Source organism: Prionailurus bengalensis, chromosome B4 (assembly GCF_016509475.1).
Source record: "Prionailurus bengalensis isolate Pbe53 chromosome B4, Fcat_Pben_1.1_paternal_pri, whole genome shotgun sequence".
Lineage (NCBI taxonomy): Eukaryota > Metazoa > Chordata > Mammalia > Carnivora > Felidae > Prionailurus > Prionailurus bengalensis.
In genome coordinates this window covers 138,989,917-139,005,548 of record NC_057358.1, presented here as the reverse complement: position 1 = coordinate 139,005,548, position 15,632 = coordinate 138,989,917, and the positions used below count along the sequence as shown (strand labels likewise).

General features: G+C 59.4%; 1 protein-coding gene across 2 annotated transcripts in view; it reads right to left on the bottom strand.

Annotated features, from left to right (window-relative positions):
• The window catches only part of TBC1D22A (TBC1 domain family member 22A), a 326,492-nt gene that overhangs the window by 281,386 nt on the left and 29,474 nt on the right, over nt 1-15,632 (bottom strand). The gene's annotated exons all lie outside the window — the stretch shown is intronic.

Sequence of the window (15,632 nt, the reverse complement as noted above, 5' to 3'; positions counted from 1 at the left end):
GAATATTCCACCCGATCGGGCTCTGTTCCCGCCCCTCGAACACCCAGTGAAGGACGACCAGGAGCCATCTGAATGTGCAAAGGGTCCAGAAAAGAACAGACCGACACCAGCCTCGGGCTGCCCGCTCGGGCTCCTCCAAGGCCCCCAGCCCTTGCTCTGCGGGGATCTTCCGCCTGTGCCACTGGGCCTCAGGTGCCCACCCAGGCGCCTTCCCACATGCCGCCTCAGTATCCACATCCCATCCCCTGCCCACGAGGTGCCCCTCCTCGGGTGGGGGAGGCTCACCCCTCCCTGCAGCTACTCCGGTGCCTCTGGACCCCCTGCTCCCAGGCGGGCTGGAACCCCAGGTATAATTCCTTACATCCCACAGGATTCACACACGCGCGTGCACACACACACGCACACGCACGCCCCGATCCTGTCCACACTCCACTGTGTCTGCAACTCATCTGTCTCCCCTTGAAGCAGGAGCCTCCGGGCTCTGTCTGCCGAGCCTGGTAGAACCACGTATTTTCATGGGATAAAATAATCAAAAATAATTTTCACTATTTTCTTCTTCCACCCAAGGAAGATGGAGGAGACGATAAAAAGCTAAAATGAAAATAGGATTTCTCGGTCTCAAAAAAAAAAAAAAAAAAAAAAAAAAAAAGGCACACTAGCCAAAGCAAATTTAAAATCTCATTGAAAATAACTATAAATTAAATGCTACATACTAAAGATCAAAAAATGACTTTGCTAAATAGATTTTACACTTTAGTATTTGGTTTAGGTAATGGGGATAGAATTTTCAAGCACAAAAGGTCCAAATCTAGAAAAGTTTTAATGACTTCTGATAGAATTGGCACACATAAGAAAATTCGTCTTACTAATTCAATATATATTTTATTGAGGAAATAACCATGAATAAATGGATGAAAAGAGTGTACTTCAGTGAAGCATTTAAGAGTTTGATCTAGAAGGTCATTAAAGTAAAGGGACAACCAAATGAAACCCAGCGACGGGCACACAGAAAGAGCTCCGGGCTGCTGGAGGCACGAACGGGGCAGTGGGGGGCACCGGGGGCTGTGGGGGGTGGGCAGTGGCGGGACAGCGGGGGGGGGGGGCCCACGCCAGCAGGATCCGCTGTGGACATGCTAACGCGGTGAGCGCCACCAAAACTGTCAGATGGCTTACAAAGAACCAAAGCAAGAAGAGATCCAAGCTAAGAGAAAGTGGAGACAGGCAAATTTAAGTTTACGAGGACCAGGCAACGTAAGTTGGTGGCACTTCCAAATTTGACAACAGTGCCGTGATAAAACACGGACCAAGAAACTCGCTCCAAGGTACCGAGTCACCTGGCTGCACCTTTAAAACGAAACCGCGGTGTGCCTTCCGCTCCATTCCTCATCCGCACCCACGGAAACGTTAGGTTTCGGCCCCCGCGAGCCGGCCAAATGGCGTGCGGGATTCGGGGCCGCCAGAAGGACAGCAGCCCGCGGCTTGGGCAGGGGTGGGCCTGCCCGCTGGGCCGGGGTGGCCGAGGAGGATCCGAGGCCAAGCATCCAACACAACGACAGACAAGAGCGGGCCGCACAGCCAGCGTCACAGGGGCCCCTTGTGATGCTCGTGATACATGACGCTCCCACATTCCCATGTCGATCCCCCACTAGCAGCCGGCTCCAAAGAGCCTCATTATATTTGAGCCTGCTGTGAGCACAGGGTGTGCAGAGAAGAAAGGGCTGGTGCCCCGAGAAAGCAGGAGGAGGAGGAGGGCAGGGGAGCCAAAGCTTCCATCAGACCCACAAACGGCACGAGGGAGTTCCAAAGAGCTACGGTTCAAAGCACGGTTAATTCACTTGCTGCTGAATCTCAGAGTGTCACCCGTACATTGTCACTCGCGGCCCTGCAGCACGATTATCACAGAGGAACAGAAGCCAGATTAACCTCCCCAAAGCACGGTTCTGTTCAGTCCACTCCCCCCCAAAACACTTTCCATGGCTCCCAATTACCCACAGAACAGTCGACGCGTCGAAGAGTTTCCGACCTCTGCGACACCCGCACGGATTCCTTGATTTCACTGAGGAGGAAACTGAGGCCAAGGATGAAACAAGCAACTAGAAGGTCTGACGGTGGCAGAGACAGGATCTGAACCCAGGATCTCAGCATCTCCCCTCCACGGCCCGTGTTCTTCCCGCTGCCCCGGGGCTGCCCCAGAACCGCGTGCCTTAGTTCCCAGCCGGGGCCCCCCCTGGCACTGCTACCGCCTTCTCCACAGACCCGACAGCCTGCGGGGCGGCAGGCTGAACACAGGTCCCTCAAACACACCCAGCCTCGCACACGCGCTGTGCCGGCCGGCTGCCCCCGACGCCGTGACTCCGCCTCTGCGGTCCCTGAGAACCGGCGCCCGGCCGGTACAGCCGCACACGGCTCGGCCGGGGACCGCAGGCAGCTCCGTCCAGGTGGCCGTGTGGCTTCTGCTGACGTGCAGTCGTCACTGCCCCACCTCCACACCTCCTCCCTCAAGGCCGGGCTTGCACTCGTCCCCCAGCCTGGGGCGGCCTCGTCCCACCTCCAGCCGCTGAGATCACACCCGCAAGACAAGACGTGGCCCTCGGGATCCTACACAGCCATCAAGTGGAGGGACGTCACCGTCCAGCAAGGGAGCCAGTACTTGCCAAGTGTCCACTAAACTTCTGAAGGATGAAGGGCAGGACGGCTGAGCCCACAAGGCCTCTGATGCCCCAGCACAGTCTGTCCCCCCACCACCCCCTCACCGGCCTCCCTGGCCGGCCCAGTGACAGGCACCGAAGCCTTTCCACGGTGGCCTCAGTGACCACCTGCACCCCGCCAAAACAAGCACGTCGCATATCCAGACGCCCACTGTCGAGCATCCGTAGGAACCTGAGCTCAACTCACCGCCCTGCACACGCGGAGCTCGGTAAGGAGTCACGTCCTGGACCACAGCCGAGCGACCAGACCCTGATACACAACCTAGCATGGACGCGCTCCCCAGAGGCCAAAGGTCACCGAGGTTGATCACAGGTCACACCACAGCCTGGGGATGCGGGGGCCCTGCCCCAGCCCCTCGGCAGCAGACCAGGGATAAAATCTCCCCTCCTTAAGGTCAACCTTCCCCTCCACAGGCCAACCAAGAAGTGACAGTCAGCTGCAACACTCCAGAAAGCAAGTTCAAATCACCTAACCCCACTACAACCTCCTCCAACAAACATCTGCTAAGCACACTTCAATAGGCCACATCTTCTACAAAAGGCATTAACCGGAGCAAAACGGAAGGACAAAGGGTGCAAGCCTCAAAGCAGAGATGGCGGGCATTCCCATGGTCAGGAAAAGGCAGCGGGCGTGCCCAGGGCACGAGGTGGAGGGGTCCCACGCCCGTTTCTGATTCCGTATTTCCTCCTTCTCCGCATCATAAACTTCTAGAACAACCAGCGTATTGAGGGGAGGACGACAAAAAGGAAGGGTTTGATCAATAGTGCATAAAAGGTCTTTTTCCCACAGAAGCCACCTAGCTCCAAAGAACTGATCTTCTGCTCGTGGGAAAGACTGCAGACACACAGTCACAAGACGCATCACAGCATCACGGCCCACGTGGGTCAGAGAGACGCCTCTGCCGGCCGTCAGAACACCGTCCGCACACGGGACACGGGGCGCACAGGACAGGGGGGACCCCCGGGGAGGCCCCTGCACGCACACCAGCAGCCCTGCGGCCCTGGGAGAAGCACGGGCGTCACCTCCCCCATCCCCAGATGCCACCGGAAGACTGGTTGTTAAACGCGTGTAAAAAGTCACCTGGGGGTCATCTCCCGACCACAGCAATGACCTGAGGGGCCTAAAATAGGTGAACAGGCTACCTTCTGACCTGTCCCAGAGCCCTGGCCCACTGTACCAGGCGAGACCCAAGGTTCCCCGAGCTGCAGGTGCACGGACTCCGTAGTCAGAGTCGAGGCTTAATTCTGACCGGGCACTCGCTCTGACACGGGAAGGCCCTGCCGCCCCCGCCGGCTGTGAGGGCTCCGTGCACCAAGAATGTGCGACACACAGGGCGGCGACAGGGCTCGGGGGCCCACGCCTGCAAGGGCCGCCCCCCACCCTGGACCACAGTTTCCACCACACACCCAGGTCTGAGCCCGGGTCTGAGCCTCCTGTGATCCCAGAACCAGTACACAAGGCGTACGCGGCTGAGCTGGCCCGGGAGCCCGCACGTGGGCTCGAAGTCACAGGGCGGATGGTTCCTGTTTCCAGGACGTAACTTAACCCCGGGGTGAGCGAACAGGGCGACCCAAGGGGCCGTGGCAGAGCCACCTCTTCAGCGGACAGAACAAAACATCCCCAATTCTGTCACTACACGTTCTGTGTCCACACCACGCTAGGTGTTGGTAACGTGGCCTCGTGAACACGCCGAACGCTACCGCGCATGCCTCCGGATGCTGCTCTGTATATTCCGTGGAGTTCGGCTCAACTGTACGAAAGAACGTGCTCCTTGAACACACGACGATCCTTCTGCGCTCTGCCATCTGGGAAGGAGAGAAGGCTGTGTGCGCGCTGAGCCCCCCCTGCTCTCAGGAGCCCTGACGCACGCGGTGAGAAAGAGGGCCGGGAGGTGAGCACGCTTCCACGCGTACTTCGGAAAGAACCGGGGAGGAGCCCGCACACACGCCTTTGCACGGCTGCCTGCGCGCACGCAACGCTTCCGAAAGCAGGTAACAAGGAGGGGCTGTTGCACCAGGGGGTGGGGGTGGAGGGGGAGGAGATCCATTGGTCATGGACGCCCTCGGGGGCAAACCTGGACTTTTTAACATTGCATAATGTAGCTTTTTCAATTAAAAAAAAAAAGACTAGTTGGGGCACCTGGGTGGCTCAGTTAAGCATCCAACTTCAGCTCAGGTCATGATCTTACGGTTCGTGGGTTCGAGCCCCACATCAGGCTCTGTGCTGACAGCTGGGAGCCTGGAGCCTGCTTGGGATTCTGTGTCTCCCTCTCTCTCTGCCCCTCCCCCGCTCGCGCTCTCTCTGTCTCTCTGTCTCTCTCTCTCTCAAAACTGAATGTTAAAAAAAAAAATTTAAGACTAGTAAACAAAAAATTAAACACGACCAGTCTCCAAACTTTAAGTGACAAACTCTTGTGCATTCTTACCCCTCCTCTCGTCCAGAACACCAAGGAGCGATTCTGTTAGCGTAAATTATATTACGTGTTTTGAATACTTACATTAAACGCCTAGATTTTGATTAGACATACAAATTAAATGCTGATTTAGACAGATACACAATTTTAATAAAAACTTTAAGTAGAGATCATTTCTAAAACATTATACAGCCATTAAAAACGACGGTTATGAAGACTGTAGCCACATGGCAGAGGCTTACGATACAATATTAACCGGAAATAAAGGTAACAAGTCGACCTGCATCCTCCCCGCCTCAGTGGGGAAGACAACAGTGGGGGAAGGAGGCAGAGGGAGAAGCAAAGCCGCACAGGCAGGAGGGCAGGCCCACCGCGTGCTAGGCGCTGCACTCACCACCTCTGGGGATTAGCTCGTCAAGCCTCCAAGACGAGGGTCACTGTACCCATTTTGCAGGTGAAGAAAGTAAAGTCCAAGAAGCTTGAAAACACTGCCGAGGCCACTCTGCTGGCAAACGGCAAAGCGCGAGGGGACCCCATGGGGCCTACAGCCTGGGCCCTGCCCTCCATGTCCTTTGTCGCTGAGGTGCTGAGTCAGCAGCGGGGGGCTGGCTGCGGGGGGCGGGGGGGGGGGGGGCTCCTCACCCTCCGTGCTGTGCCGACTCTCCCTTCTAGGACCCTGGACAGAAAGTAGGTTTAAAAGTAGGTTTGAAGGGGCGCCTGGGTGGCTCAGTCGGTTGAGCTCCTGACTTTGGCTCAGGTCACGATCTCACAGTTCGTGGGTTCGAGCCTCACATCGGGCTCTGTGCTGACAGCTCAGAGCCTGGAGCTGCTTCGGATTCTGTGTCTCCCCCTCTCTCTGACCCTCCCCCATGCATGCTCTGGTCTCTCTCTGTCTCAAAAATAAAATAAAACATTAAAAAGTTTTTTTAAAAAAGTGGGTTTGAAAAGATATCCTCACCCAATCTTCTTAGAGTAACTTATCCTAAGAAAATGACATTGACTTTTTAAGCGTTCTAACAAACTTGAACTGTTTCCCTTTAGGACCAATTTGCACATAGTCTAAGATTTTACCAGAAAGCCTTCCGTTTACATTATTCTCAAGAGCTGGCTAAAAACCAAACCAGAGCCATACTGGCAACGTTCCCCTCCCACAATAAATCCAGGATAAAGGTGCTTTTCCTCGCCTCCCTCCACAAAGCCCAGCGCCTTCCTTATTCTTGCCGACTTGAACTTCAACTTCCTCTCCCCAGTAAATCCAGGTGCAAGGCCGCACTGATTTATCCTTCATCTCCCGAGCCTTCCGCTCCCACTCGCCAGATGTTTCTTCCTGTTTTCTTTCTTTAACCCTGTATGACTTCCTCCCACACCACATGTCTAGAGGGGAGGTCCTGTGTCCTGGGGCTCACCATGGGCACATCGGCAAGCAGGGCGAAGGGAGCCGGGTGAGAAACCCAAGGACCGCGGGCACCAGTCAGCCCTAACCTCAGGCACGTCCTCCTCCTTTACCGAACCTCAGTTTCCTCGTCTGCAAAATGGGGCTGACGGGAGGCCGCGAGCTCCATCTATCACGTACGGTCACCACCAAACTGGGGAGGTACTTCCGTGGGCAAGTGACCCAGCACTGCTGCGTCTCATCCAGCAAAGTGGCTGCTGGTGGCCCCAGAATTCACATGTTCGATCCTGGCTCCCAGCAAGACGGGGTCTAGAGGTGGAGCCTCTGGGAGGCGAGCAGGGTCTGAGGGCCACGCCCCAGGGTGGGGTCAGGGTCCCTACACAAGAGGCCCCGGGGAGCCCCCTTCCCACTGTGGCCACGTAAGGACCGGCACCTGGGCCCTGGGTTTCCAGCCTCCGGGACGCTGAGAGATGGACATCTGTCATTAGAAGCCCCCGTCCAGTGTCCCGCTAGCGTGGCCGGAACGGACTCAGACACGGCATCATCACGCCAAGCGAGGGCCAGACTCCCTCCTTTCGATGCACCCGGAAGCCCGCCCCTCCGCGACGGCTCGGAGCGAAGCAGCACCTGGGGCCGGGGGCCGCGAGCGACACGAGTCCTCCGCTAGGGCTCACGGGCCCGCAGTCGGCACACGCCATTCCAGACCCCGCTGTGACCCGCCTGCCGCGGACACCAGCTGTGCCCACTCAGGCTCCGTCACCTCTCCGTCCTCGGGGAACGGCTCCCCCTCACAGCCTGAGCCCCAGGGGGTCCGAAGACAGCAGCACGTTTTCCCGAGTTAACGCATTTGTACAACCGTCCTCGGCTCGGCCCTCTTCTCAGCTCGGCTCAGCTCGACACACACCAGTTCTCATCCCACTGGTGGTCGTTCTTTTTCGTAACAGACTCCGGAAAGCACAAACCATCGTAAAACGAAAACGTCATTTTCTTTGCAGTTTCCAGAGCTAGACCCCCCTTGCAATGGCCTGTGGCCCTTCGGAGTGTCCGCTCCATTTCTGGGGAAAACACGGGGCGGGGGAGAGCTCGTTCTAAAGGCTGTGTCTGCCCGCGAACTTCAAAGTGTGCCCATCGGCTCCCTCCACACCCACTATTCTGCATACAGCGTGAGACAATTGTAACGTCCTCCGGGGCCTACCGTGCATCGGGCACAGGGTGAGGTACCAGCCACACGGCCTCTGACCTCAGGGAACTAGAGATCCGGGGAGGTGACGCAAACCTGCAAGTCCATCTGAGCGACGCACGGGGGTGGCTGTCTACCCAGGACCCATCCCTCCCTCTTTCCTGCTACCAGAACCCCACTTTCAAAGTGCCAACGGCTGAGCCGCACGAGATACTCATTTGTCAGGGTCCCTTGCAGCTAGGGGTTGACGTGTGACCCAGCTCTGGCCAAACTCTGCTTTCCTGATACGAATCCAGGTGCCGGGGTGACTGCCCTTCACCTCGCACGAGACGGTGGCCACCATCTTGCCGCCCCCAGCTTCGATGGTTGATGACCACGCGGCGAACCAACGCCAACAAGCTACCTCCCCCCGCGTCACGTGGAGAAAACTAAACCCCAGTTGCCTCCAAGTCCCCGAGTCTGATTCTGTCACCCGCAGCCGACGCAAGTGCTCACTGATACCCCTCAACGCAAGGCACCCCGCGTCGGCCGGTGAACCGGGCGCTTCCCCACCACAGGGACAGAGAGCAAGCATTGGCGCCCTCCAGCGTCGCTTCCTGAGAACCACCCAGGCCCGTCCCAGGCCCGTACGACAGGGCGGGTGACTCAAGAGCGGCTCGCTGACGCGCAGGAAGACGGACACGGAAGACGGACGTACCTGAGCCGCGATGAGAGGCAGAGAGGCCGGGGGGGGGGGGGGGGGGGCTGCGTCACAGCTGCAGAGGGCAAGCAGCGGTTCTCTCGTGTAGGCCCCCCGCCCCCCTCGCTCACCCCCACAGAGGAAGCGGGCCCCGCGGCCTCACCCCCGTCACGCGCTCCTCCAACAGCCAACCCTACAAAGCCAAGTATCGGAGTGAAAAGACGAACGTGTGAAAGACTGACTTTTAAGTCTGTAAAGGAGACTCGCGAACGTGTTTTTAACGTTTGCTCTTAGGATCACCCACAGAAAACCGCCACTCAACAGAGTTCCCTGAACGAGCCCTGAGAGGTCTCCTGTCAAACTGCGGGTCTGCTCTGCTCGCGATCCTGCAGGAGGTACCGTCTCTCGCCGCGTCACACCCGGTCTGGTCTGTTCCAAGCGGGGTGCCGCTCCACGCAGCCCACGGCGGACCCGTGGCCTGGAGGACGGACGCCGGGGGCGGCGGGTCCCCGGGGCCCTCGTGCTCCCATCCCAAGGCCGCGATGACACGGGGAGCCGACGTGGGGAGTACCTCCCAGGGGAGCTCGGCAGCTGGCAGGACGCACAGACCACAACGCTCGGCATGCGGGCACAGTGGCGATTTGTTTTTAACGTTTTGCATTTATTTCTGAGAGACCAAGGGAGGCAGAGAGCAAGCAGGGGAGGGGCAGAGACGAAGGGAGACAGAGAATCCGAAGCAGCTCCAGGCTCTGAGCCGTCAGCACAGACAGGGTGGGGCTCGAACCCACGGACCGGGAGATCATACCCTGAGCCCAAGTGAGACGCTCAACTGACCGAGCCGCCAGGGGCCCCCACAGTGGCAAATCTGCCGGTCGGTTTTATCCTCCTTCCCATTTCTCTAACCTCCCACAACACCGTGTTAGTGACGCTCACAAAAGCGCCAGGGCGGAGAAACGAGGCCGAGGAGGAGGTGTGCGGCCCCCGACCCGGGTGGGAGGACGGCCGGCCGAGAGCGGGGCCCAGGCGGGGCAAAGGCTCTGAAGGGCAGGCGGGGTGGAACTGACAGGGCAAGCAGCAGGAACACTGCCCGCGGTGACAGGACGTGCGGTGCGGCTGCGGCACCATCGTTCAGATAGCGGGAGTCACTGAGTAATTCAAGGAACAAAAGCGGAGAGAGGGGACCAGGCGTGCCCGAAGGGAGGGCAGAAACGTCCAGCCGTCGCTCAGCGGGCCGAGGGCGAAGGGTGCTCTGCGGGAAGGCAGAGCCGGCTGAGGAGGCGCCACAGCGGGTGAGGCGTTCCGGGGCGAGGGCATCAGGCAGCCGCTGCCCACGGTTCAGTCGAGAGATCCACGTGACGAGGTGACACTTGAGCAGAGACCTGGAGGAAGTGAGTCACGCGGAAATCCGGGGCAGAGGGACGGCGGTGCGAGGCCGGGGAGGCGGGGAGGCAGGGAGGCAGGGAGGCCTGAGAGGAAGGGCCAGGTCAGGTCAGGTCAGGCCCTGAAGGTGGGGAGAGGAGCAGGAAGAGGAGGAGGGATGAGGTAGGGGAGAAGGAAGAGGGGAGGGAGAGAGGGGGAGGGAGCGGGAGAGAAGAGCAGGGGAGGGACGAGGGAGCAGGGGACAGGAGCAGAGGCCAAGGTTGGGGGGGAGGAGCAGGAGGAGAGGAGAGGTGAGGTGAGGCGGTATGGGTCAGAGCCAGATGAGGGGGGGAGGGGGGAGGGGAGGAAAGGAGCGGGGCAGTGGGGAGAAGCAGCACGTGTCTGAGACCAGCGCGCGGCTGGGGTGGCCTGCACAGAGCACAGAGAGTCACTGCTACAGGAGGCTGCACAAACCACAAACACTAGGTGGCCCTTAGTCCCCACCCGCACCCCCACCCCCCCCCCCCGCGGGGTCTCTGCTCTTTGGTAGCTCCCAGTGTCATCCTCCCCAGGCAGACTCCAGGGAAAGGCGGAGTTGGCTGGAGCTCTCCTGTCGCCCCTCTCACCCTTCAGCCGTCCCAACGCTCCCCAAGACCACCTTCGCCCTGAGGACACGCTGGGAGGTGCACTGCTGCGGCCACGCAGCTCCGGCTGCAGGGCCGGCGCCTGGCCACCAGAGGGCGATGCGGGGCGCTGCCGGCCCACGGCCAGGACCGGGGAGAGCAGAAGCGCCCTCCGGCCACAGCGCCTGCAGTCATCCCGCAGCGCCCAGGGCAAGCCCTCTGCCCCAGGCTCTCTGAGGAGGCCCTGGGGAATGAAAAGGCCCCTCTCCCTCAGGCCTCTGAAGAGCACCGAGAAGGCCGGCGGCGGCCACGCTGACCGGGAATAAGTGCGGGGGAAGCCCGCATCGGGACCGGCTCCCACCCCCCGGAACCTCACCGTAGGGCCCCGGGGCCCGCCTGCTGCACCCAAGTCTCAACCTCCTCAGCTGCAAACCAGGGCCAGACCCGCCCGGAGCAGAGAGCCGGCACGTCGGGGTCGGGGCCACTGCCACACATTCTGACTCGTCTCTGCATTCAATGCTCTAATCTGCCGAGCACCACCGCTTAGCCCGGCCCACCTTAACGTGCTCGGACGCTCACATCAGCCTACGGCGAGGCAGAACCAGCCAACGCAAAGCCCAGTCCACAGCAGGGCGCTGACTGCCTCGTGTAACTGCTCGAACACCGTGCAGAAAGTGAGGGACAGAACGGTCGTCGGTGGACCACCGCTGACCCTCGCGATCGAGAGGCTGACGGGAGCCGTGGCCGCTGCCCAGCATCACGAGAGGAGCGCACCGCGGATCGCCAGCCCAGGAAAAGATCAGACTCAAAATTCCAAGTACAACTTCCACCGGATGCGCATCGCTCTGGCACCGTCGTAAATTCTGGAAACAATAAACTGAACTATTGCCAAGCCAGGGACCATCCCCGTGGAGGAATACAGAGCAGTAGCCACGGACCGTCCCCACGTACAGACGCACGCACGGGGCGCCAGCCGGGGAACGTCCACACGCACGGATACGCGCACAGAGCGCTGCACCAGCACAAAGAAAGCACCCAAAACGGCAGCACATGGGCAGTTACTTGGACACACTGCTCTCCCTGGCTCTGTTTCATGAGCACCTGATTCTGTGTCCCCAGTGAAACAACGCGTCTCCGTGTGTACCAGCCACCCCCTCCTACAGCCCTAGGCTCCCACCGTAACGGTCTGGGCCTCCCTTGCTCCCCAGTCTACCCGGCTTCACGTCCAACCAGGCGCCAGCACCCCCCTCCGCCAGCCCTGCGGCACCCCCAGCCCACAGCCTCGGCCCCTTCCCAAGTCTACTACCCTGATCTCTTCCCTACCCCTCCACACTCCCAAGTGGCTGCCCAAGGACCCACCCGCAGCCCCAGGCCGCTGGCGACACCCTGCCTGGAAATCTTCCGTGGATCTTTCTTCCGTGGAAGAAATTTCAGATGCCCCGTGCCAAGCTTTGCTCCCCTGGTTCAAAACCTTCCAGAGGCTTCATGCTGAGCTCCTCCTTTGTGCCTTCGGCACCCTCAAGACCTGCCCCTTCCTGCTTGTTGGCCTCTGTCCCCCTCCCAGCCCTCCCCCACCAGGCCCTGGGCCTCAGGGCTTGGGTGCCCTGTCCCGCAGCTGGCTGCCCCTGGAAGACCCCTCCCCACCTTCAAATCGACCTTCCCTTAAAGGTGCCTATTCCGGGGGCACCTGGGAGGCTCAGTTGTTTAAGTGTCCGACTCTTGATTTCGGCTCAGGTCATGATCTCGCAGTTTGTGAGTTCGAGCCCCATGTCAGGCTCCATGCTGACAGCTTGGAATTCTCTCTCTCCCCCTCTTTCTGTGCCCCTCCCCGGCTGGCTATCTCTCTCTCTCTCTCTCTCTCTCTCTCTCTCTCTCTCTCAAAATAAATACGGAAACTTTTAAATAAAGAAATGAAGAAACAAAAGTGCCTGTTCCCAAAGGTCTTTGCTGGCCGCTCATCTCCAGCAGCACCCAGCCTTTACCTCGGCAGTTTTGTTCTCCACGTGCACTTAGCACCTTCTGGTAGTTTCCAGAGCCCTGAATGTGTGTGTGTGTGTGTGTGTGTGTGTGTGTGTGTGTGTGTGTGCCTGCCTTCCTGTCTCCTCACACGGGGATGTCAGCTCCTGGAGAGCGGGACCCCGGGGGTCTGGCTCCCTGTTTCTGCCCAGCACCCACACCAAGAGCGAGTGAACTACGCGGGCACTTCACGTAAATGACCTCCCGGTCACAAGACCCCGCAGGGTGGACCTCGTTTCTCCAGTCATGCAGTCAGGGCCCGACGCTGGGGCTGAACTGCCTCGTCCCGCCATCACGGCCCCGCAGGACCGTCCTCCAGCCCCAGGCCCTGTGGGGACAGCTAACTCCAAGTCTCGCTTCTGGGGTGAACAGCTCCACAGACCCCCTCCTCCCAACAGCCGCCTCGCCTCCCTGCCTCCTTGTACTCGGACGCTCGCCAGCCTCGAGCCAGCCTCAGGGCTCACTCAGAACTACAACGAGTCCGTGCACCCGGCCTCGCTCCTTCTCTGGTCGCGTCTGAACACCCGGAGCGCCAGGGCCGGGCGCCTCACACCCTTCACCTCAGGGCCCCATGCCTGGGAGGCGCTGGCTCCGCGGGCCTCGGGACCCGCGTGTCTTGCACACGCCCCGATGCCACTCCCACGCAGCCGCACGCGATAAAAATGAACGTCTCCAAGTGTCATTTTCTCGGGCTTCAAAGCAGGCAGCCTTTTGCACAAGTAAATATTGAGTCAATGCTAAGAGCAGAATGAGCTGTTAAGTTCTATTTGCTGCTTTCATCCCCAGGCTCATAACCGAGCACAAGCTAAACAAAGAGAAACAGCTCTCCGCCGACGAAATGACATTCAGCAGGTAGAATCATTTCTGTGGGCACTTCTCACATCAGTGATTTGCTTCTCCAACATTGGCAAATATTTGCCACTTATGTCTTTTATGTAATGTGAAGATAATATATTCCACTGTCTTCCAAAGCCATCTTAAATGCCTTATAAAAACAGGCAATTCGCTGGCTGTGTTTTCTCCTGCCGCGACACACGAATCCAGTAATTGTTTAAATTTGAAAGCTCTGGTTTTAGCTTCTTGGTGTTGGATTTAATACTCAACTGGCAGGCTGAAGACAGAAAAGGCTCGGAAGGCCACCAGCCCAACAAAAGAATCTCATTTGTACATGTTAACCTTTCATCCTGCCCGTACGCGGCCCCTCTGCCGACAGGCCGTGACTGCTTTGTTCGTAAGTAGGACTTTGGTTTCCCCGAGCCGCGTCCGTGACCGCATCCGTGAGAAGCCTGACGGGGCCCCCGATCCTGAACCAGAGCCGCACCTCCCGTCGGACCTAGCTCGTCTTCACCGACCACCTCCTCGCCGCCTGCTGTTAGAGACCGCTTAACTCAGCCGAGGGACGTGAGCAAACCACCCTGACTCGTCAGTGACCACACAGTGACCACGTATGTCAGTGCCCGGAAAATCAAGTTAAAGGGAGACGGGCCAAGGCAAACGAACCAGAACAAGGCACCGACCACACCGGTCGGCGTCCATCCTGTGCGGGCGCGCTCTCCGGCACCGCGCACGCATCGTCCCCCGGATCCGCACACCCGGCCCCGCCAGCGCCACGGGGAGGACCGACGGGGACAGCGGGGGCAGGACCGGGCTCGCTCCCTCCAGGCCGGAGAGCGGTGTCCTCAGCATCCCCACCCTCCCTCCGTGACTCGACCTCCCCACACCGCCTCCGGGGCACAGCTGTGCTGACGGGCTAGTAAAGCGAGTGGCTAAGGTATATCCTCAAACCCTGAGAGTGGACTCCTTCGCCCAGGTCCACCTGACACCCCCTGGTGGGCTAGACCCCGGCCGCCCGGCTGCCAGGCTCCCCTCTGCCGCACCCACACCCGGGATGCTTTATGAGTGGCCCGGTCATTAGTGTGGGGTCTGATAGGCTGTCCCGAAGCCCACTGTAGTAACAGCAGTGACGAGGCACAGTGACGAGTCCTGAGGCACCGCAGATAGGCAGGCCGCACAGCAGAGCACAGGCCGGGCGCTCCGTCAGCACAAGCGTAGGAAATATACTGTGAAGTCCAAAGGCGTGGGCAGAGCAGCATTACCACACGTGTGGAGGAAGAAAACTGGTTGTGCAAATGCGCAGACACCAAAGTCTCTCTCTAGAAATTACTTCTGAATTAGCCAAGGAAAAGAGGAACTTTCCAGCAGTGGAACGGACAGACGCCAACTTAACCAAGTGACCGGACGGGACTCATCCACTTGGGACAAGCCAGCGGTGGCCTCCTGCCATGGCGACGAGACCACAAACCTCTTAGGCGACCTTCCTGCCAGCGACGGGCCCGAATCTCACCCGCAGAAACGAGACAAGCCACGCTGACGGACACCACGGAAGAGCGGGCCTGCCCTCTTCCAAAACACCAACACCCGGGGACATGGCGCGAGGCTGGGACGCTGCTCCAGGCCGCCAGAGGTGAGGGACGAGGAAGAAGACAGCCAGCGCGTCGCCGAGACGACAGGCACGATGTGAACGTGGGCCGTGGCGGAGATAAGAGCGCCGTATCGACGTGCGATGTCCCGACTCTGGCAACAGTGCTGTGGTTACGCCCAGAGTCTCTGCGCTTGGAAAACACGCAGAGACAGACGTTCTCAGGAGGAAAGGGATGCGATGCGTCCAACAGACTCAAACTCCAATGTTCGGGAAAAACGCGCACACACACGAGCACACACACACAGAACGAAAAGGGGCAAAATGCAAACGACTGGGGCATTAACGTGGGTGTCGCCTGGACCGCTCTTGCAACTTTTTTGTAAATGTGAAATCACGTGAAAAGAGCAAGTGTAAAACATCACGTGCCTCCACCGTGTCTGGAAGACGACGCCCAGAAGTCGGCAGGCAGAGGAGGTGGGGGGAGGCGGGCATTCCGCCGCGCGTTCTTCGGTGCTGCGTGAATGTGTGACACGTGCACGCACAAAGCCATCAACAGAATGAGCACACAACCCTTCTGTGTGCAGGGGAACAACCCTTCTGCACGCAGAGGGGAGCACCTTGGTGGACAGGGCCACTCAGCTTCCAGGCTCCGCCCACCCGGCCTCCCCCAGGCCCTGCAGCCCAGCCGCGTGCCTCGTGCGCCACCTGCTGGCCGAGTGGGACGCCGACCGCCTCGGCGCGCCAGCCCCGGGGCCAGCCACCCTGGCACCTGCCCAGCTATGAGCCATCTCATGACGGCGGCCACATCCCGCCTTCCGGAGAGCGCCCGCATCCAGCG